The 24,392-nt window shown below is 38.6% G+C and overlaps 1 protein-coding gene across 2 annotated transcripts in view; it reads right to left on the bottom strand.

Moving 5' to 3' along the window:
• The window catches only part of thrb (thyroid hormone receptor beta), a 102,969-nt gene extending 100,154 nt beyond the window's left edge, over window positions 1-2,815 (bottom strand). Inside the window, exon 1 of one of the 2 annotated variants that reach the window (XM_008421263.2) lies at window positions 2,368-2,815. The gene's annotated coding sequence lies outside the window, so the exon portion shown is untranslated. The remainder of the gene's footprint in view (window positions 1-2,367) is intronic. The other variant, XM_008421268.2, reaches the window with a different exon arrangement.
• Window positions 2,816-24,392: the final 21,577 nt, after the last annotated feature.

Raw genomic sequence — 24,392 nt, 5'->3', positions numbered from 1 at the left:
AAGAAATGTTTGTGAGATCGTCTGACTCACTCAATCAACGGTTAGCTAGCAACATGCGCAGCAGCAGTTTTATGTTGCCTCGAACGTACACTTCACTACTTGGTGGTCTGCGTGTACTTGAAGCAGACTCAATGAGGACGTCTGTTGGACACATCCCGCAAAGGTATATTTTCAGAACCTGTGCAAGTCAGTGACGTGCTGACTTGTATAGGAAAATGCTGTGCAAGAAACTGCAATCACATCGAACTGTTCAGTATGCAATGCTAAGCTGATAATGTTGAGAGTCAAGGCGGCCAGACTCAAGGGCGCGCAGCATGACTGCCTCTCTGTGCAGCACTGACAACAGGCTGCCCTGATGGAGAAGAAACGGAGCTAGGCCCCCAACTAGCTCATCATGTGGGAGCAGTTTCAAGTTTTGCCACCATGCTCCATAACTACTTAAAAATAAAAAAGAACAGGGTGGAGTGAAAGGAGAAAATGAAATGAATACAACAGCTTAAGAGAAAATTGTGTATAAAACAGGAAAGGTCACGTCACCAGTTTGGCAGTATTTGGATATTTAAAGCAAGAAAATAATCTTTAATTATCGATAGCCATGATATGAAATATTTATTTTCAGCCATAACGTTCAGCCTTATTATATCCATAGGATACAAAGTTGTTAGCAGACAATAAACATACCCTTTGTTAAATTTGTTTCTGTTTTCTCTATGTTAGTAAAGATGGTTCACATTTACCTCAACAGTTGGGGGCACTAAGTCCACCAAAAGTGCAGCAGACTTCTAGACTTAGCAACAGACTGTCAATTCTCCAATAGAATAGAAGACCAGATCTTCTGGCTGTTTGGATATTATTCCTGCAGGCTCATGATCAGTCAATCAAGCAGAGTGACACAAACACCCACCCTCTACAACTTCTCCATTCCCCCCACTAATGTAACCATACAGTAATATGGAAGCTATGAAAGTGTAGACAGTGAATATATTTATAGTATATCATTGTATGTCAACGATATGAGTATTTTTAGTTTGAACAATTTTAGATTGCCAAACTTAGGTCTGTCTGGCTACCTGTTAGCCTCCAACCTCTTTTCTACAACGCCCCTGACATTACACCTTTCCAATACAGAGAAGGGAATTATTATTGATAACTTCATAGCGTTTGCCTTCCAAAAGTTCCAACTATCCCTCTAATAGAGAAATGGTTCTTGAAGGAAGTGCCACTAATGAACTGAAGTAAAAAATGTGACCACCAAAGCTACCCTACTTAATTATGTTGACTATTTCATCATTTGCCTTTCCTAGTAAAAAAAAAAACAGTTTAAAAAAATTCTGACCGACCTGAATGCATCACTTCGTAATCACATGGCCACATGTCACCCATCACACAAGTAATAAACGACTGGACATAAAGTGGTGTTAAACAAACGACACGCCTGAGAGGCAGGTCGTTCCTCGGGTTCAAACACCTCAGTGATTTGGTGCAAAGCTAGTGACACAGTGACTGCAGCGTCATGGTCAACCTTTAAGGTCACTAATGCGCTGGGAGCGGGGTTTGCTTATTCCTGCACACCAGATGTCAATGGAGGGCTCCAGTGAAGTTCAAGTGCCAAAAAGCGAAAGCTGCTGCTGAACGCGGAAATACACACAATATCTAACTGCAACACGAATATAAGTGAGTGAGGACATGCTGGAAGTGTTAAGAGTATGAACTAGCAGGTTTACGAAGTGAACGTTTACGGGCCCAAAACCCCAACTCTATCAAGTATAAAGAAAAAAAGCTAATCCGGTTCGTTCCCCTATGGAACTCCGTGTTAAATCCATATATTTTTAACTCTCTTTCTTTAGTAGACATGTAGCGAGTTTTACAAACAACTTTGGTTAAAATAAAGGATTTTTACGAGCAGCTATATAATTCGGCGTCTTCAAAACAAGCCAAAGCTTGCAAAAACATGCTATTTTTTTACAAAATCTCTTTACTCTAGGTATAACACAGGGATAACAACTTGCCATCTTAGCAGCGTTAACATACATTAATGTTGAAATAATCCTCCTATAATCCGTGCAATTTAAAAATAATTTCTACCCCGAACTGTCACAGAGGATTAATGACTGCTCATAAGAAAATAAACATACGTATACAGATAAGCACTTTTTAGTACAAGCAAGATAGGGTTAAATTTCAGACATTTTGAATGTAATTCCACGGGACATAAAGATGTTTAACCTTACTGAAAGCATTTAGCTTAGAAAAAAACATTCAGTCCATGTGGCTGGTATATATATTTAAAATGTTCCTTTCAAAAGAAGTTGTCATTGGCTAAATAGTCATAAAAAGCCCCACTCCCCCTTAAAAAGCGAAACGTACCGCATATGCACCACGAAGCTTGTATCCAGAAACGAGTCGGTGTCCTACTGGCCGTGCATTCCTCCTCAGCTGGATCCAGTGTTGCTCTCCGTGGGCCAAGCTGAACGGGACACAGCGCCAGGCTCTAACCTGAAATGACCCGTGCCAGTGCAAATCAGGCGAGGGGCTACACCCGCGCGCGTGTGCCTCCGCGCTGCGGAACGTGTGCGCGACTACCACGGTCCGTGACGGCTGAGAACTTGAACATGGAGCCGAAAACAAGTCATGAAGAAATTATAAAAAGAGGAAGAAAAACACGACGAAACAGCAATAAGACTGAACGTTGTAGCACAAGAAGTTGGCGCTGCGGGGAATCAGAGAGCCGGTTCCAGGGCAGGAACAAAGCCTCGCCCTAATTACAAACTCCAAAGTTTTTTTTTTTTTTATGTATTTTTTTCTCTATAACGGTTGGTAGCAGTAAGACTATTTGACTGGTTACATCCGGGTTAGGGTCTTATGAAATAAAAATTATGTCTCAGTCTCAGGTCTTTGACTTGTATATTCTTTATGGTTCTGACTTGTTTACAGATTTCAAACAATTGGAGGATTGTTTTTAGGCTCCAATAGAACACAAAACATTTTTAAAAAGTGTTCAAATTATGTCATTGTCGAAGACAAAAGAGATCCAAACTTGGATGTAACAATATATGAAATAGTAATTACGCCCTAATAACTGGTTGTTCCACCCTTGGCAGCAACAACTGCCATCAAGTGTTTATAACTGGTAATAAGTCTTTCCCATTACTGTGTGGAGGAATTTAGTAGTAATAATCTTAATTCGGATACATTGAAAGACAAATCATTTTGTAGTCCCTTCTCTACAGGCTTGGCTTTAACCAGATCTGCCACAGTCAGCCCTGGTCAGATTTGTAGATCCTGCCCAGTTCTAACTTCCTCCTCCACGTTTTAACCATTCTAGATGTAGTACAAATCAGACCAAGCTGATTATGAGTACCATTCTCCTTGGCACTGATTTGCTGTAGCCCTTACAACAGAGAGAAAGAAGACTGTAGATGTTACATTATGTGGTAGTTCACACATGTTTAAGAAAAACCTTCCTAGAAAGGTTGCAAGTTGTTCAAAGTGGTTCTGCCAAGCTTCTGACAAAACTCCACGTCCCAAATCTTAACACGTGGCTCCAATAGCGATGCAATTGCAGTGAATTTCGATTTATTTTAGAGAAATTGAATATTCTTTTCTCCACCTAGAGAAATCTTCTTGGACAGGCACCAGAATCTATCAAATGGGGTCTATGTCTGTGTGTAATAATAATGATAATCTTATGATACATCTTATATGTATTGCACCTTTCAAAACAGAATTGCAAAGTCCTTTTACATTACATTGTAAAATCAAAACACAAAATAAACATGCAGAGAATCAACAGTTAAAAGCCAACCTATAGTTTTTAAGATAGATGTAAAGCAGGACATTGACGAGGCTAGTCTAATTGTAAGTGGCAGGGCATTCCATAGAGGAGGCAATCTGATCATAAAAACTCAATAACCCTTAGTTGATTACCTCTCTCAGCACAGAGAGTCCCTACAGGGTCAGATGACTTAAGAGGTTGGTGATGAGGAGGGTGTTGAAAGGAGTGAGCAGCTCAGAAATATAAAATGGAGCAAAATTATTAATTGATTTAAAAACTATCTTTAAATTCTTGAAATCAGCTCTGAACATCACAGGTAACCAGTGCAAAAAGGCGAGGGTTGAAGTACCTTGTTCTCATGTGACATCAGTTCAAGATGGAACTGACAGCCACCTTGGCTGACTTCTCTTTTTGTTGGTCTTGAAACCATCAATCATCTATGCTTTACGCTGCGCTTGCCTCCTAAGCTGGCATGAATCACTTCCGGTTCAGATTTGTAGGAACTATGTATGGGTTCTAGTGAGGACTCTAGCTGCTGTGTTCTGTAGAAACAACTGGGAGCTTTTGAGGCAGTAAATAGAGAATTTGTAGTAATCAAAATGACGAGATAAAAGAATGATACAGGGTATGAGCATCAGAGATAATTGATCTTATATTGAAAATATTCCTAATAAAAAGCAGTTCTGTTGATATTATTTAAGTGTTTAGAGAAGCTCAAATCAGAATCTAAAACTACTCCAAGGTTCCTACCCCATGGCTGCAGTAAGAGCCTGAAGAATGGAGAATCTGAATATTAAAGTCTCTGTGTACTTTGAGATTATAAACTAAAATTTCTTGTTTATCACCATTTAACAATAAAAAGTTATCACACATCCAGACACATATTAAAAAGATTAATATAGTATGTTTACTGCAGAAAGACCAGATAGGGTTATAGATAAATAAATATGATATAATTAAATTTAGATAATTTTTTCTCACATTTTGGTCATACAAGGTCATTTGGAAATAGGTACATAGTAAATAAAATCATTCACATCAAAGTTTGGTTTCTATAATAATGGCAGAACAACAGTTTAAAAGACTAAAAATCAACATAGTATCAGAATATAAAATGTAAAGGGATCTTTACAAAGGATTTGTTGGTAAGACATCTAATAAACTGGGAGATGACTTCATGCCCTTAAATCAAATCATTTTGTGAGAGGATGAAGTGGATCAAAGGTCTGTTTTGTCTCTAAACAGTGGGTGCAATCTGAACTCTATTTTGGAGATTTTGCTCAAACAACCGAGCAAAATGATTCACATCTTTCAACAGATGATATTTCATTCATAAGAGGGAAACAAAGAGTTAAAAAATTGATAGCCTTAAATAGCAGTTTTGGATTGTAAGGAGTGAAGTCAAGGACTTGTGAAAAATACATAGAACTTTCTTGTTTTCATTGTTCTAGTAAATGTTTTTGGAATATAATAAGAACTCAGATTAGACACCTTCTACTTCCTCATAGCCAGTGTGTAACTTTTATAAAAAAAATGTTTTAATATATTTGTTGAAAGTGTCACTGTCTGTGAAAACAACCTGTGAAAAAAATTGAGCTCCTCTGCATTCTCCCAGTGCTCCCTATGCTAACTACAAACAACCAATCAGAGTCAGGAGGAGGGTCTTAGTGCTGTTCATCACCCTCCTGCTCATCTTCCCTCCCACTGACTCTCTGTAATGCTGCCGCTAGCCTGTTGTGAATGCTCAAGCTAGTCAGTATAACCCCCAATGATGACGGCTTGCTGGTTGTCCTGTAACTTAAGTTGTAATTTGTTTCTTCGCCATTTGCACATTTAGCAGCATATACACGAGATTGACTGATAACATTATGTCACGACATGATGACAGTTCTAGCAAACATGTGAAAAACATATTTTTTATGTAAGTTACATACTGCACCTTTAAATAAGACCAAGAAACTGTGACGCAAGTCTGTTAAACTGATCATCAATGTGGATTTTAAAACTTCCTAATAGCAAAACCTTTCATAGTTAGTTGTAATGATTGAAAGAAAGTGACAAATTCTGTTAAAAAGTCACCTTTAGAATATGGGGGCTGCCAATAGAAACGATTTGACTGGAAGTAAAAAAGGCCTAAAGTTCAAATCAAGGGAAATTACCTACAGAAACAAGAATGTATTTATGTTTTATTACAGATAGAATAGAAAAGAGTAGAAATACCCTTAGTGGGACAAAGGGTATGAAGAGCCCACTGCACTGAAGCCCATTGAAAACCTCCTGGTTATTCCACCAAATATAGATTTCTGAACTCTTCCTAAGCTAAAACATTAGTATTGTTGTTTCTGGTTAGGATGCCTACTGGACGTCTCTCTGATGAGGTTTTCCTGGCACATCCAACTGGGAGGAGGCCCTGCGGAAGACCCAGGGCACGCCGGAGGGAGGATGTTTCTCAGCTGGCCTGGGAACGCCTTGGGATTCCCCCAGAGGAGCTGGAAGAAGTGGCTGGGGAGAGGGAAGCCTGGGCCTCCCTTCTTAGACTGCAACCCCACGACCTGACCCCGGGTAAACGGAAGAAGATGGATGGATGTTTCTTAATGAATATGAACTGGTTTTCTTTGCATTATTTGAGATCTGAATGGGCTGCATCTTTTTCGTTATTTTGACCATTTCTAATTTTCTGCAAATAAATAGTACATTTTTGCTTGTCAGTAGTTCATAAAATAAAATTAATTTTTTTTTTCTCAAACATACCAATGAAAACCATTAGTCTAAAGGCATAATTGCTAAAGTGTCATTCTAGAAAATAGAACTAAGGTAATTATGCTATTAGGCTGACGAAAAGTAAAATCAGAGAAACTGATACTTTTAAGTGGTCTCTTAATTTTTTCCAGAGTTGTATATACACTGCTCAAAAAAATAAAGGGAACACTTAAACAACACAATATAACTCCAAGTAAATCAAACTTCTGTGAAATCAAACTCTCCACTTAGGAAGCAACACTGATTGACAACAGGGACCCTCGTCGGGTCAATGGGGAATATATACATACATATCTTTAACATTTGCAATCTGTTTTACAATTCCATACATGACAAAACACTTTTGATCATTATATAAGTCCATATAATTTATTTCTACGCTTGAAGCCATTTAGCTAACTAGAACTGGTGAGTTTGTATTTTGGAACATTTCTTTATGCCAAAACAATTTTTTCAATATACATTTTCTTAAAACTGTATGTTCACTACAGTTTCCTAAATATGAGGAAAAGATTGCCAACTGTGATATAAATTTCATAATATTCCATGGGCTTCATGATTGCATAAAACAGAAGGGTGAAACTGGAAGGATTTAACTGATTTACAGACAAGTCCTTTAGTTGTAAAATCAGGTTGACACCAACAGAGAGGTGTGCACAATTTTGCTCTGGTTCCAAAGGTGAACAGCCTGTTCTGTCCTTGCCCTGTCCCTGACAGCTGGTTAAAGATCTTCCAGTGCAGTGGAGAAGATTTCTCCTGGCATGTTTTGTGTCTGTCTTCCAGCCAACCATATAAACAGTGTACGAGAAACATGAGGTGAACATTATACAGACATTTTATTAAGCATATCTGTATTATTTTTTATTTTAATTAGTATTTTTTCAGTGTTTTGGATTCGGAGGAGGCATGAGGGATCAGCTGCTAGCTCTCTGTAGCATTGGCTTACATTCATTTTATTCACTGCATTTATGCCTAATCCTAACCATTACTACTCCAGTCCTAACCCTGACCTCAACCAAAACTTAATTCACATTATACCTGTAAATCTAACTAGTAGAAGACAGTAGAACTGCAAAAAATAATAAGAAAAGATGCTCACTTTACACAGATGACCTCGCTTTGTTAGTAAATTGTGATTTACTAACACAATTTAGTTGTGTTAGTAAACTAACACAACTAAATTGTCAATGTAAGGTAGATACAGTATGTCTACCTTACATTGACTTCCATTCATTTTTATTTATTCCTACAGTTTAACTCTGACCATTGCCCTAAACCTAGCCCAACTTTATTCACACCTTAGTCCTAAACCTAGTGATCAATCATATTTTATTAATCCCAAAGGGAAATTACATTGCATTCCTGCACAGCCCGTCTGAAGAAACACAAACAGAAAACGTTTGATCTCTGTCATTGCCAACAAAGGGTATATAACAAAGTATTGAGATGAACTTTTGTTATTGACCAAATACTTATTTTCCACCATATTTTGCAAATAAATTATTTAAAAATAAGAAAATGTGATTTTCTGGATTTTTTTTCTCCTTTTGTCTCTCATAGTTGAGGTACATCTATGATGAAAATTACAGGCCTCTCTCATATTTTTAAGTGGGAGAGCTTGCACAATTGGTGGCTGACTGAATACTTTTTTGCCCCACTGTACGTGCACAAGTCCGGTTTCCAAATGAGTCTACAGTTAGAAGAAAGAGTTTACAAACCGTAATGAGCTGCTGCACCTGGAGGACTGAGAGGAACCGAACCACCCAACAAGAGGGCTTTTGGCTGGAACAATGGAAGGGATTCCAAATCTCCTTCAAGTCAGTAAATCAAAACCACTTTGTCAAAATATACTGGTTGTTTCCAGTCACTGATGTCTAAAACTTGGAACAAATACAGAAAGGCTGTAAGAGGGAAACATGTCAACAGAGAAGACATCAGGAGCTTCACAGAACTCAACCAATCAAAAGAAAAAAAAATGAACTGGCAACTAAATCATTTCTCTTTCTTTGGTGCGAAGAAGTCAAGTTTTATTATCATTTATTAATACATTATCTCGTGGTGTTGATCCATCAGACAGCCTTATTTTAACTTTGATGTTTAGCACATTATTTGTAATTTGGATGTTCTGCATAACTTCCTGATGATATAACTGATGATCTGTGAGAGATGATAGATGGTAGACTGATTTACCATCTTTGTCTGACCAGCTTGTTTAATGCATTGTTTATCATGTAATATAAATAACTCATATCATAAGCCACACCCTCTGGAACAGATGTAAGACATGTGGCGTTATGTGACCATATGCTGAGTGGTGCTAAGCATTTGTTAGTCATCAGATGTGTTTTCTTTCACACTGTCTCCCATGCTGCCTCAGTCCAGTGTTCCTCTGATCCATCCCAGGTTGTTGTTGTCATCTCTTCTCTGTCCGGTTGTCTCTCTCTCTCCATCTGTTTAGGACAAACCTCCAACCTTAAAGGTCTTGCTTCTGCTTTCATCAACTCCATCTTGCCCACCGGACATTTTGGGAGACATTAGTGGAAGAGGAAACCAGGATACCAGATAGTGTGGTTTCATCTTTGAGAATTTTGAGAGATAATTCTCTTCATTATTTGTTTTGTCTTGGGTCACTAGAACATAAAGACCTCTAATTTTATCTCCAACATTCATCATTTGAAAACAAAGATCTGCAAAAAGCCTGAAAAGCCTTTGGCTCAGTTTCTGCCTCTAAAGTGAAGCAGCGTGAAGATTTTACATGCTAAATTTTATATTTCAAAGTATAATCACGTCTTTCTAAGGCTAGAGTAATTGTTCCTTTCAAAAGATCAATTAGATTAATGTGTTCTGTGTCCACCAGACGCCGGCTTTCAGAAGGCATTCTTCCCGTTCTTGTGGTCTGTCTGAAGTGCCGTCCAGCCACGGTGAAAATAGACAGTGATGCTCTGGCAGCTGACCCGGTGAACTCGTCTTTCTCTGATCTCTTCCACCTATAAATAAAGTATCTGTGTGCAGCTGAGTGCCCACTCCCTCCAGCTACTGGGGCATTTAGTTCTGGCAACTGTCAAGTAATGTTACAATCAACAACAAGAAACCAGTGAGCACACACAGATACACGAACACACACAGACACATGAACACACACCTACACACGCACACAGAGAGCTCGCTGGCAGATTAGCATGTTGGTGAACAGGGACTAAGTGACCTGAGGAGGGTTTGGGACCAATGCTGAATACTTTGGCTGCTGTGACATCACTGAGCTTAAGCTGAGTCATAAAAGTGGAAAGCAGAATGTTATAAAAAAAACAACAAAAGAAGAACAGAACAATACATTTAGAAGTCAAATATGTTTGGTGGTTACAGATGAAAATGTCCACTAATATCCTTAGCTAAGTCACTCCTCATTTAAAAAGCCCTCCACAAAACAAAAGTTTGGAAACACAGAAGCTTAACTTATTGTTCCAGACAGAATTTCTTACATATTAATTTCTTATTAGGGAGAGTTTTATGTTAAATCAATAATTTTGAGCTTTTTTTAAATCATATTCTAATGTTGTTCCCTCATCAAAAACATACTTGTAATGTTGCTTTCAGGCAACCGTTCAGCCATTCAAAACACCTGGGTGGACCTAGCACCACCTTCGAGATGCAGCTCTTTCTTGGAGTTGCAGTTCCCCAGCAACCAAGCTTCTTGCTCACAAATCACCCTCCCTAACTCAGCTCCTTCAGACTAGCCAGCAGCAATTAACAAACACCTGGAACTGTGCATCTGCTGTTCATAGTCTATAGTACAAGACTGCCATTTGACATATTAGCATTTGTTGTGGTTGCTTGGTGAGAGCGAGCATTTAGACATCTCCCAATGGTTGCCGTGGGAGAATAAAGGATTTCTCTAACATACACTTGATTTACATGATGTAAAGCTCAAACAGCTTTACATCATGTAAACAGATGATGTATATCTAGGTTAGGGGTATAACACCCCTAACCTAGGGGTTAGAGTCAAACCTTAAGTTTCTATGTCACGATTTTGTCCAGATTTCCATCCATCCAGGGGTGAAAGTAAGGGGGTACGGCAGGGTACTGCGCACCCCTAAAAGATTTAGCAGAGAAGGGAGCGGCTGTCTGCTGTAAAAAAATCATTGGGTGCATGTGCAGCCACTAATCAGCTGTGACTGATTAGTTTTTCAAGAACAATTTAAAATACGACTTAATCAGTTAATAAATAGCATTTTTCCCATTTCATGTTGTTTCTGAGCTGTTTGTGCTTTGCTAGAGCAGCGGTGCAATACGTCGATCTCGGCGGTAGGTGACAAACTGAACACCGCCAGGACGCTGAGACCAGCACGTCCTCCTCTGGCTCCTTATCAAAACGTTCGTAACTTTATTAAAGAACAACAACAACAAAAAATAAATCAACAAGATGTTCATATTAAAGACCCAACAAAAATAATGATCTCAGTAATTATTGTTTCTACAAGGTGTTGCGCAAATCTGTGCGTTTCGGTTCCAGGCCAAAATAACTAGCAGAGCAGGAGTTTAAAATTAACTAATCAACCACTGCTGTGTTCAGAGAGGCTTATTAATGATTGCAAAATAAATCTCAAGCCTGAAAACCTAATATTGTAACGGACTGAATGTTATGGCTTGCGCAGGTGGTTGCCACGGCAACGGGTGTGCTTAAATGACAAAGAGAGACGGAGAGTAAAAAGGTAGATGTTTTGAGTTGATCACCTGTTCAGGTTGTTTTACCTTTGCTGTGGCTCATCACAGTCGCTGTAGTTTCTGAACGTTCAATAAACGACAAACTTGGACTAATTACTTCGTTCTTTGTTTATGTCATTTACAACAAACATCAAACACGGTAAATATGTTTCATTAAGTATTTGACAAACAAATTGCTTCTACCGCGATAATTTTTTGAAATTAAATGAATTGTATACTAGGGACAAGGGTGTATAGAAAATGGATGGATGGATGGATAGTTTGGACATCTCGCTTTGAGCTCAGAGTCTGAGAGGCTTATCCCCTATCAAACTACTTTTTTGCCTCTTATTTAGTGGAAATATTGATGATGATTAAACTTTCTTCAAAATAATAACCTTTTTCAACCTTTATAGCTCCACTGTTGAAAATGAGGCTCTAACATTCACAAATGACATTGAAATAAAATCCAGTGCAACATCTGGTTKGAGGTGATCCCTCTGGAACCTGTTGGAGGAAAAATATCCCAACTTCAGAWGATGAGCTTTAACCTAACAGAGCTCTGTGGTTCCTCCTGTCAGTATGAGAGTCAGGATGAGGAGGCGCCATGTTAGGAAGAGAAGTGGAAGCTGCAGGATCTTCAGAACAAACAGGTCATGATGCTGGGCTACTGGGGCGTATGTTGTGGAGGGGGAGGGGCAATTCATGTGTTTGCATCCACCTGAATAATATGTAATTGCGACCCTGATCATCGGTACAGCAGGTGTTTAATGAGCTAATAGCTGCAGTAGCTAATCTGCCACATGAATCACAAAATAGACAATGGACAATATGAATTCTAGAAATCTAAAATATTAATTCTCTTTATTTGTTCAACAGATCATAACAGCACTGTTACAAGCATTGTACTAAATATAATGCTCTACACCAGTGTTTCCCAACTCTGGTTCTGACCTGTATGTTTCAGATGTTTACCTGCTTCAGCAAAACCCCGATAATCAGCCATCAATTGAAATCAGGTGTGCTGAAACAGGGAAATGCCAAAAACATGCAGGGCAGTGTGCCTTGAGGACCAGGCTGGAAAACACTGCTGTACACCATACATGGTACATATATTCACTGTTGAAAATGGGGGTGATACCTCACAGCCCCAAATTTATCAGCACAGTCTGGTGAGATTATATTTAATGATACTTTTGGGTAAATTATTTCATTTCAAGACTTAAAGAGGCTTCTGGATTAAAAAAAAAGAAGTTTCGTTTTTATAAGTACAATTTTAAGGGGAAAAAATTTGGTGGGACTAGGGGACCCGGACCTCCTGTAGGGGAGGTAGTAGCCTCCCTTTGCCCCCATGTGGATTTACTCCTACTTTGAAATAAACCAGCCTGAGAAAGCATGTTAGACAGAAGACAGTAGAGATTTGCTAGTCAGCTTGTCCTGTTGTGGAGAACAGACACCATTTTGCATCAAAATCACAAGAATCCTTTTAATCTGTTTGAGGATTTTGCTCTATCCAAAAATGTTTCAATAAATTGGTGGGCCAATATAGCTTTACGGTGATTTAGCGCTAATTTGTTGATCATATGATCTTTTTTTTTTCTTCTATTTTCCATTATGAGCTTTTCACCATGAGACTCTAGAAACCCCATGTGTTGTTTTGAACCTGGGTCTGCTCATGTGGAGTTTGAGACTCAGCCTTGGCACCTGTCCCAGTTATTTCCTTAATGGTTCCAAGTTCAAATGCAGAGGCTGTAAACATGCCTGAAACAAAAACCAGGGTGTTATCCAACAGCGACACTGTAACAGCTCCACAAGTTAGAGTTCTGCTTGTTAAGAATGATTTGAATCCAGGCCCTCATTATCTCCTGGTACAATTGTATTCCTGAATTGTATTCCTGAAGGTTGAGTATAAGTGCTGATAATAGTGACTGGTTATCATCGTTATTCTTTCAGAAAACAACATTATTAAAAGAAGCATTAGTTTTATGTTTTTATCACATAGAGTGAAAGTTTTATGGTCCCAATGTGTAACAGAAAAAAAACACAGCCCACTGCTGTCACCAAGTGGTCGTATGTCAGAACTGCAACTCTAACATATAGAAGAAAGTGAACATAAGAGTTTTATATTTTTTGTTGCTCATTTCAGAAAGTCAAACTGATGGTTCATATATATTAATTATACAAAATTATATATTCCAAGTGTTTATTTCTTGTAATTTTGATGGTGAAAATTAAAATCCAAAATTCAATGTTTCAGAAAGTAGGAATACTGTGGGAAACTGAAATAGTGTAAACTCATGTTGTCACACCCTAACCAGCTTATTAACTTAAATCTGCTACAAAGGTTTCCTGAACCTTTAAATGCTCTTAGTCTGGGTCAGTAGGACACAATCAAGGGGAAGACTGTTGACTGGACAGATGTTAAGGTCAGTGACACCCAGAGAGAAAGGCACAAAAGGTCATTTCTCAGGAAACTCTTTGTTCAGATTTCTCTATCCAGGGATATTCGTAGAAAGTTGAGTGGAAGCAAAAAGTGTAGTAGGAAAAGCTGCACCAGCAACAGGGAGAACCTCAGTCTTGAGGAGATTGTCAAGTGAAATCCATTCAAGAATTTGGGGGATTTTCAGGAGGAGTGGACTGAAGTTTCCTAGGCAAGAGCAGGTGCTGCGTTGCTGCTTGTCGGACGTAGATTAAATCATATTTCTGGACAACATCAAAGAGGTAGTAGAAGTACAATCAACTTGTAAAAGCTGGAAATCACTACTTGGTAATTATGTATGTAGTTTGGGCTGCGGCCAACTAGGTATGACCATGTTTGCTTAAACAAGCTAATCAGAACACAGAAGTATAGACAAGTCACAAATATGATAGACCAGGGGTCCTCAACTCCAGACCTAGAGAGGCTGTTGTAGTGTCCTACAACTTTTAATGTGTCCCTGGTTCAACATGCTTCAGTCCACAATCTGAATGACCTCCTCAGTGCAGACAGGCCCTCCAGAATCCTGTTGATGACTCAGAGACACATCTAAAACCTGCAAGAGGCCTGGATTTGAGGATCCCTGTGACAGATCTGTTCCTCAGTTTATTTTACTGCTATGAATCTATAAATTGTACAAGTTTCACTTTCTGAAATGAGAGACAAAAAAATTTTTACTTTTCAGAGATTTTGTTTTTTGAAACGTACCTGTAATGTTAGTGTTAACAAGCCCTTAAAACTAAGTGAAATGCAGCATTTACATCATGCTAATCAGTACTGGAAGAGATGGGACTTTTGTTTTTAGTGGCCTTTATGTCACTGTAGACAGGAAAGTGTTTTGTGAAGACAAAAACATGTGGGAAAGCTCAGTGGACTGGGACTCAAACCTTTGACAGCTGTGCTGAGGACTGAGGCCTCTGTATGGGTCGTGCGCTTTACCCCTTCGTGCCCTAATCAGCGCTAAAAAGTTGCGTAATTTTATTTCGACTATACTACAGTGACAAGCACTTCCATGCCTTTATTGTTGTGCATGTTGAAGTAACTCTTAAATAACATGTATGCAAGAGTTATGCAGATTGCCTTTGTATAATTCTTCACAGAACAGCTGCAATTTACCCTGAAATCAAAAGGGCTTATGAAAGTATGCCACACTTTTAAGATTCTGTATTTGTTTAAAATTTGGAAATAGTGTATCTTTTCCCGTGCATCAAGAGGTACACTGTAGAAGAGGAAGCCAGAGAATAAAAAGGATGTTCTCCATAGCACCATCTGAAGTGTACTTTCTGTGGCAGTGTAATAAAATGAGATCAGAACCACTCAGCGCTATGACTGAACAGCACTCAAGGAGCACATTGGAGAAAGAGACATCACATGGCATCAATTTCCCTTGACTGCTGTAGCTGAAAGCTGGCCACAAGCAATCTCTCAGAGCAGGTGTTAGACTGCACCACATCCTGGCATGATCCATATGAAGCTGACAGGTCTCCCTGAATGCCTGGCAGCGCTGAACCAGCTGTTCATCGATGGAAACAACCCAGAGTGGTTGACCCCAGACCGGACAGTGCTTGATCAGAAATGGGCCTTCTATCCAACTACCAACCAATGACATGGATCTGGGCCATTATAGCAAAGATGATCAAGCATATGAGTCAATACATGATCGACATGTAAAAGGAAACCAGCAGTGCTACCAGAAGAGCCAAGCAACCGTTTGACAGATCGGTCAGCTAGGAATGCAACACCAGACATACCAACCATGTACCACCCGAATTAACTACAAGAAAGCCTATGACTCTTTCACATCAGACAAGACTCACAATCCAAGCAGTGCAGAAATGACTCTAAAACAGTCCACCACATATTTGGAGGGTAAATGATTCTAACAGATATGTGTTCATGTGAACCGATCACCAACCGTCTAGTGAGGCGGTGGTGATCGGTTTACACCACCGATCCAAACAAACTTCCCTACTGAATAACTGACAAACTAGGATTCGGCCCCAGCAGCAGGGGTAGAATCCTAGTTTAAACCAAGAGAATCCTAGTTTTGGTAAAACTAGGATTCTACGCCTGCTGATGACAGAACTGCTTTGTTCATTAATTCAGAATTGTAAAAGTAACAGGTCATTTATTTTCTCCTTCTTGCTGTAGTTCTTTGGTCTAGTAACTTTCTTTGTTTTTCCTCTTGAGCCTTATAAACACGTAGTTGGCAGGCATTGAGGGTTTTTATGTGATATTTGCATTTACAATATCTCAATCTGAAGTTTCTGAACATGAGAATGTTGCATCTTTGATGGAACCACCTCTGTTGTTTAACCACTAGAGGGAGTAGTTGTTCAAATTTCTATAACAGGATCCCCCCACACTATGTCCACGCCATTTTCAGGAGACTCTGCTGTGTTGTGTCATTATCTTTCCTGTGTTATTGTTTCCCATGCTGCCCTCAGTTTGACCTCCTCAGCAAACCCTGATGGATTGTAAGCCCAGTGAGCTCACACCAGCGACTGCTGACCGAGATAAGAAATCACACTCCATAGGCCCAACCCTGACAATCATCCATCTGCACAGAGAGGTGTTGTTCTCAGCAGAAAGGTTTAAACAATATCATTTACCTGGATCATTGTGGAAGGTGAGCAAGGAGCTAAAAGGATCTCAGAGGGGAAGGTAATTGATGATCTGCCTGAATCTGATGCTGAATGAGGAATGTGGACGGTTTAGATAAACTACATCAGTCTTTTCAGGTTTATCTGCAAAGGTTCATTCAAGGATCACAGCTAAACAGCTTTTTCCTTGACCCATCCCACCAGCCATCGCTCATTGCAACAGAAATTCACAACCTTTTCCACCTCGTCACAAGATGCCATGATAATTTATGTGTGATCAAGTTTGAAGGAAATATTTTTTTTCCCTCTTTTTTTGATATTCAGTACTGAATTCTCAGGAACAAAAGAGGGAGACAGGAATCTTACATTTTATCAAGAGAAGTTCTAAGGAATGGAAAATTAAACATGATCAACAACCAGTGGCGCAAAAAGTGGGTATGCAGGATATGCAACGCATAAGGGCGCAGCACCAGAGGGGGCACCAAAACACCGTCTGGAGGGGGTGGCACACCGATGATGTTTTCCCATACACTTCACCGCGCCTTACGGCTCCTTCACTTCGCCGAGGTAAATGTAGTGATTTATACCCTTCACGTATCGTCGCCTCGGGGTGGGGGGGAAACGCGAGTGAGCGTCGGTTCTTCCTTGTTCTTCCTTCCTCCACAGCTCCTTCCCTGGGGGGGGGGGGTTCTATGTTTTCGCATCCACCTGAATAATGTGTAGTTGCGCCACTGTCAACGACAACCATTTAAAAGGAAGAGCGAGAGCATCTTGGTCTACAGGAACTAAGGTGGCTGTGTTTGTAGAAACAAAGTTCACATCATGGCAAGTTCAGACAAACGAGCTGTCCCAAAGACCCAGATCTCAATTCTCCTTTTCTGATGAGGTCATCCATAGCCTTCGGTATCAGATCTGAACATGATACAGATTTTATGTGGTTATTTGTTTAACACTGTCAGCCCAGACATCTGGGAGAAAGAACATACTATCCCACATTGGACTGTCCAGCAAATATAGATGGTTTAATTTACTTCTGGTAAACTGACTCAACTTTGATAACTTGGCACAAACAAGAGTATCTGAAGATAGATCAGAGCAGACCTACTAACCTGGAACGGTAATGAAGACCTAAGTCATTGCCTAGTTGCCTTTATTAGAAGAAAAAGATCAATTTGGACATTCTTTAATCATGTATTTGGTGAATACTTTATCTAGATTGTGTATTATTTGAGTTTTGTAGTTCTTTATGGTACTTAAATACTATTAGGCTCAACTGTTTATAGCCTGTTTTATTTCCACATTAAGGGACAAAACAAAACCAGATATATAAGAGAGTCCTACAGATAACTAGCTGATGATTAATCACAATTGTGTATTAATCTTCAACAAATGTGATGCAAGTTTGTTTTCTACATCATCTACGTATCTATTTCCAATTGGAAGCTGCCATTTTCTTAAAGATCTTACTTTTTTCTTATTTCAAGAGGGTCTTTCTACAACATGTATGTTATTTTATTCATTTTTTTCACAATGATTTTTATTAATAGAAATTTATTTTACATCAAAGTACAAAACACATGGTGCGATACATTATATTAATGAAAAAAATACACACAAAACAAACAGAATGGCTATTATTTTATAATATGCTGAATAAAAAACAATATAACATTTTAACATTTTTAGTGTCAGCTGTAGTAAATACTGAATGAATATATACAAAAATGTGGTTTTCTCACATATATGTTTATATATATTGTTATATTTTATCTACAAAATATAACTATGCAGGAATCTATTAGGTTTTATAATATAAAAAAGTAAAATAATTAAATATGTGAAACACTTAATTCCCCATGAACAGAGAGATGTAAAATGATAGAGTAACATTTAAGTTAAGGATGAAACTCTTTGTTGTCCAGCCAGTTCCAACAATCAGTGTGAGAGCGACTACTACAGTTCAGCTTCCTTTTAATTACAGTGCCTTTAAACAGGTGGTTATGTTTGCTCTCAAAAAATAAAAAGTTAAAACCTGGCCCCATGAAATGCATTAACCCCCGACAGCCTTCACCATGCTTATTAGCATGCTGTATTTCTTTAATCGTTTTACAATCTTTCTGCGTTATCCCCTCCAGTTTTCTGTCATCACATCATCGCCTTTATAGCAAATCAATCAGTTTTGGTTGAGAAGTTGATGCTGCTAACTAACCTGAGTCTTCATGACAGGCTCTGCTATCGGAGTGAAGCTTCATCATAGCAGAGAGCAAAGGGGGTGGAGGGTGAGCAACACTTATACAAGATTGATTGACAGCACTAAGACCTTCCACCTGGCTCTGATTGGTTGTTTCTAGTGATCATTGTGATCACTGAGAGAAGACAGAGGAATTAGATTTGTTTCACAGATTATCTGTATCAGTCCATACTTTAATTACATAGTGATATTTTTAACAAATAGGTAAAAAAAAAAATCAAAAAAATTACAAACCGCTGTTTTAAGGAGCCTGTCAAATATATTCCAAAACCAAACCACATAGAAAACATTTTGAGTCCCACTGTGGACTTCATTTGGACCGTTTCTCTTTCCTGTTCTGGATTAATTAATGATTAAATATTAAATATGATTATTTCTCTTACAACTACTGGTTCCAATTAAGGATGAGCAGTTTAAGCATGAGCAGCAGTGCCATCATCTGGATGGAGGCCACACCACAACACTAAAAGAAGATCCATCTAAGTTATTAGTCAAACGAATGGAATACATTTTACTCCAATAAAAGCATTATTTGACAATTAATCATAAATTGATTATTTGTATGTATTCCTAATTTAAAGGCAACTTTCAAATTGTAATCTGTCTTTGTTAATCTTGCTTTAAGTTATGGTGTTTTCCTCTCTTTTAGGGTTGATTTACATATTGTAACCAGTCCCAGAACTCCTCTCCTTCCTGATCAGTATGTTGATTGGACATCCCTATCATGTCTGTACTTGCATAGACTCATTTGACTGTTGGAGGTCCAGTTATTTTCCTGAGATTTTGGCTGTGTCTCAGGAATCAATTTCCCATAATCAAGCAATAGGTTTGAGATGTGGCCTTAAAATACATCAGCAGGTACACATTCAGTTGAGACAACCACTCTGACTCTAATGATATATATATAATACCAGAGTGGCTAAACCTTTGAATTTTAAGGAAATACAAAACAAAAACTCATCAGTTTGGCATTTAGTAGACCAAATTGTTTTATATCCTAAATTATCTAAAACAGGAAAGATTTAATCTGGTTTGATGTTTTTATGCTACACAAGATGTTATGTGGTGCTAAAGTCCAGAAGTGGGTTTTTCTTACAACTCTTGAATTTTCTCCAGTGTTGGGTCAGCTTCTCTGTGTCTCTGAGTACTGAGTGCTAACAGAGTGAGGAGGAGTGTGAGAATAATTGAGTGTCAGAGCAGCAAGAATAAAGGCAGACTGGTAATCGTCTGGCTCAGCAGCAAATAAAAGCGATAAGGAAAACTCAGTTGAGATGGTGTCAAAAAGAGGAGTTTGCTTCCTCCTTCCTGCAATCACTCTTCTCTTTCTCTGACTGTCTGCTGAGGAAGACACAGATAATATCTTCAGGAAGAAGAATGCCCACTCAGCCCTTAGTGCTGATAACATCATAATCTTTTTCCCGCTGAATGAGAAGAGTGTGGCATGGACTACATTAGGATGTCACAAGGTAGCAGTATAATGGCTGGCCCGTCTGCTTGTCTTTCAGCACAAAGAAAACAACTGTTTGAAGTAGAGTTGAGAGATTGGATCTAAAATATCAACATCACGTCAGTATCAGTATCAGTATCAGATTCATACTAATGTTCCCTCTTGAAATTTTATTTTATTTTGAATTGTAGTTTCTCAAACTTAAAACAGATCTTGCTTTGATTTGTTCTCAAATGAAAAGTTCTTGCACTTTGTTTACTTAGGAAAATGCACACAATATATGTTATTATTGAGTATTTTGTAGATGGCTATAAACTTCATCTGAATTCTGTCCTAGATTTGACTAAAATGATTCTAATAAAACAATGAACCTAACAACAGGAGTTTGAGGATACATCAATCTTAAATGAAAAGTATCAGTATCAATATCGGTGTTACTGGCATCAGATCGATACCAAAGAAATACAGCATCACTCACCTCTGGTTTGGCCTCTGAAACTTAGAGGAACTGGGAATTATATGAGAAAAAAAGTATAATTAATTCATATTACCTCAGAGAAACTTTATTCCAATAGAAACAATGTTTCAGATTGTTAATGAGCATAACATTTTCATCTAAAAAAAAACAAGCAAAATAAAAAAACATTATTTGGGCACAAACGTTTCACATAAATCAAATATTCACATCAAGAGTCTCTTCGGTTAGTTTCAGCATTGTTTTGATCTTTTAAGTCCTGGAAAACTTTGAGGTGAGACCTCCATGGATTGGACTTGTTTGACCAGAACAACCACAGAATGCTCAAAAATGTGGAGATTCTTAGTCAACACAGTTTTTTTCTAAACAAATGAACTAATTTTATAAGTTTTTTGTCTTATATTAAAATGTACCTAATGGGAAATTCAAGCGTGACAAAACAGATTAGAACAGAAGTATCTGTAAGGGGGGAAATATATTTTCACAGCACTGTCTTATAGCAACAAGTCATATAATTACTACCAATGTCAAAACATATGTCATAATATTAATCTCTGTCTGGGAGGCTATTAATAATAAATGAGTCTGGATGTATATCTGATCTGGAGAAGTGGATCTATTTGTTAGACTGTGAACAGGTAGACCAGGTATAAACTCCCTGTATACTAGGAATTATATCAATGTAATTCCCCCACAATCATTTCCGAAAAGGAACTTTTTCAGAATTATTTCTGGTGGACAATTCTACGAAAATCTCCACAGCAGCTCTGAAAGACTCCATTTTTAGAAGCACCACAGAAGAACAAAGGTTCTCTCATTGTTGACTCAAAGCTTGCATTCCACTGTTATCAACAGGATGAACCAGTGAATCAGTGTAGACACCATCATAATGTCCTGTTGCCATGACTACACACTTACGGAGGAGGGCCAAAACTAGCTAGTGACCAAGTCTTTGACTGACTGTTGCTCCAGTTCAAATGTTTAAAAGGTGAACATAGTTTTATGATGACTGTTTAATGAAATGTCAAAACCCAGGAAAATATCTTCTGCATAGGATTTGATTCATACTGACTTCTTTTTGTTTGGATCATGACTGAACCAGTCTGACTTTCTGATACTCGGGTTGACTTTGAGTTTAATTTTTCAGAATAAACTGTTCTAACTTGAATTTGTAAGGTTCTTAGAGTGTTCTGGACCCAAAGCACAAAGACTTCTGTTTTGTGCCTGTTAAAAAATCTTTACTGACCATAATCATGAGAATGTGGCAAAAGTAATGGTGCTGCTGCTTTCAGGTCACAATCTGGAGTTTTGACAGAGAGAGAGACAGAAAGGATCGTGTCAGTTTACCAGGGATTGTTTCACTCCGGCTACCAGTTCAGCTTGTTACACTAACAGCTGCAATGATCTGACTTTACCAGTGGAACGATCAATGTATCTGTAATTTGACGACCGGGCAAACAGTCCAGGTTGAACACCGGACAGGTAGAGCAGGCAGAAACATTCAATGTGTGTGGAGCAACCATCTGAATTCAAAGACTTGAAGCAGGCGTTGAAGGAACAGGCAGAGATGGAGTCAGAGAGCAGGCAAAGGCCACGGTCAGGAGGCAGAAATCATATCAGGTACACAATCACAATATCGGACACGAACCATCAGAGGCTGTGATAGAGGTTCACAACAGATTATATAGAACTGAATGAGTGCAGAGCAGGAGTTTGAACAGGGCAGCAGCACAGGTGGCAGGAATGGAGAGGATCAAGAGTGAATTGTTTTAGCTGAAGCTTCATTAAACACAAATATCCTTTATCGTTCAGCAGTGAGACATTTCTGTACAACAGCAGCAAAGGCTGTCAAAGCATGTAGACTATCACAAATACAGAATCTAAAATATATAAGAGCTGAATAATAACACTGTATAGTAAAAGCAAAATCTTAACATGAATAAATGTGTACTCCAGTTCAAAGGAATGTGCAACTTAGTTGGTTAATTAAAAAATGTACTAAATGTTTATGTCTGAGCATAAAGACAGACCATTTACAATTAGTGACAATAAAAACTGTGCTACAGCAGAGATGCATAGATGACGAGGCCTGCCACGATAAACAATAAATCAATTAATAACATAAAAAATGAAAATTATCGACCTTATTTTAATTTATCTCTTTTATTGTTTCTTCCTGCCTTTTTCTCTTTCTACTGATGGCACTGGATGAAAACAGGCTGGTCTCTGACCCCTCCCTTCCTCATTTCCTTAGCATAAGGGAGGAGTGAACTATTGCATCAAGTAGTCGGATATCTAAATCTAATGATTATTGAAGGTCAATCAATCTATTATGCAGACTTCTAGTTTATATTCAAGTGCATTTTTGTTAACGGAGACTGAGAATCCATTTTATTTTTGTTTTTGGTTGTTTTCTTTACCAGTTCCAGTGTAAAATGTTGTTATGAAAATAAAGTGTATTTATTTTTGGCAGGATGTGCTGGAAGGATATTTTTATGTCATTACCATTACATCAGATTAAAATGGTCTTCAAACAATATTGCTGTTTATTGCAATAATTTTTGAGACAATTATTCGCTCCGTAAACTTTGTTATCATAACAGGCCTACAGATGACAGCAGAAATGTTATTCAGAATGAGTGAAGTGGTACCGATGCCGGTGTAGAGGCCACATGACACACTTCACCAGGCTGCATCCTCCTTTGACTTTAGGGAACATCCACACTTCAAACAATCCAACATGGTGAGTATCTCCAGTTTGAAGTTGGAGTGGTCCTGATGTCTTTTAGAGCAGAGTACATCAGTTCTACTAACACACCACTGGAATGTCTCCATCAGGATAATCAGACCGTCCTTAAGATTGTTGGAAAGAGAAGATTGGGTCAAAAATCAACATAAAAATCTTACAATGTGAAGCAGGCAAAGGACAAACTGGTCAATATTGTATTGGCAGAATCTTAGACTACATATCAACTGACCCAGACAACTACTAATAAAGTCAACCAATGATGGATAACAGATGGATAGACTCTATCTATCTATCTATCTATCTATCTATCTATCTATCTATCTATCTATCTATCTATCTATCTATCTATCTATCTATCTATCTATCTATCTATCTATNTATCTATCTATCTATCTATCTATCTATCTATCTATCTATCTATCTATCTATCTATCTATCTATCTATCTATCTATCTATCTATCTATCTATCTATTTTCTTACACCCTTCATAAATGGATTATAGATTTATAGGTCTCCAGCTCAAGACTTTTGCTCGCCCCCAATCAGTCTTCAGCGGCGGATGAACAGCGCTTTGCGCGCGTGCGTGTGAGTGTGTGTATATTCTGGTGTCACGCGGTTAACGGTGTCAGTTTAACCCGCTCGCGCTCCCACCACGCTGGGTGAGACCCTGTGTTCGCCACGCTGCGGTAACGCGCCCGTTAGGAATACAATCTCCGGCTTTGAGCTGCGGCTGCGGCTCGGTCCGCCGGTAACTGAAGGACTTCACCTCTGCCTCGGTTGCCTGCATGGGAGGACCTAACAGCTGCTCTCCTGTCCTCTCCACTGCTCTCATGCTGGGGGGGGGCGGAAGATTTGTCTCCCGAAAACTAACCTCCAAAAACGACGCACGTCTCAAACACGGACGTCAAGACCAAGTCACGGGTAAGTTTTCTGCTTGCTTTCAAATGTTTACGAAATTCTGCCGTCAGTTGTAGCATTATTGATGTGTGCAATTTAGAAAAAAATAAATCAATACACCTTCAGAAAGTTGTGTAAAATCTGCAGCAGGTGAGCATGAGTGGTGCCATACATTCTGGCGCTTTAGGTGAGTTTTGGTGGAAGTGAATCAGTGAGGATGGATCAGTAGATCAGTGTGTCTGATGATTGTTGTG

The sequence above is a fragment of the Poecilia reticulata genome, linkage group LG11 (assembly GCF_000633615.1).
Source record: "Poecilia reticulata strain Guanapo linkage group LG11, Guppy_female_1.0+MT, whole genome shotgun sequence".
NCBI classification, from domain to species: domain Eukaryota; kingdom Metazoa; phylum Chordata; class Actinopteri; order Cyprinodontiformes; family Poeciliidae; genus Poecilia; species Poecilia reticulata.
Note: the sequence above shows the minus strand (reverse complement) of the source record. Positions and strands in the feature narration are given on the sequence as shown.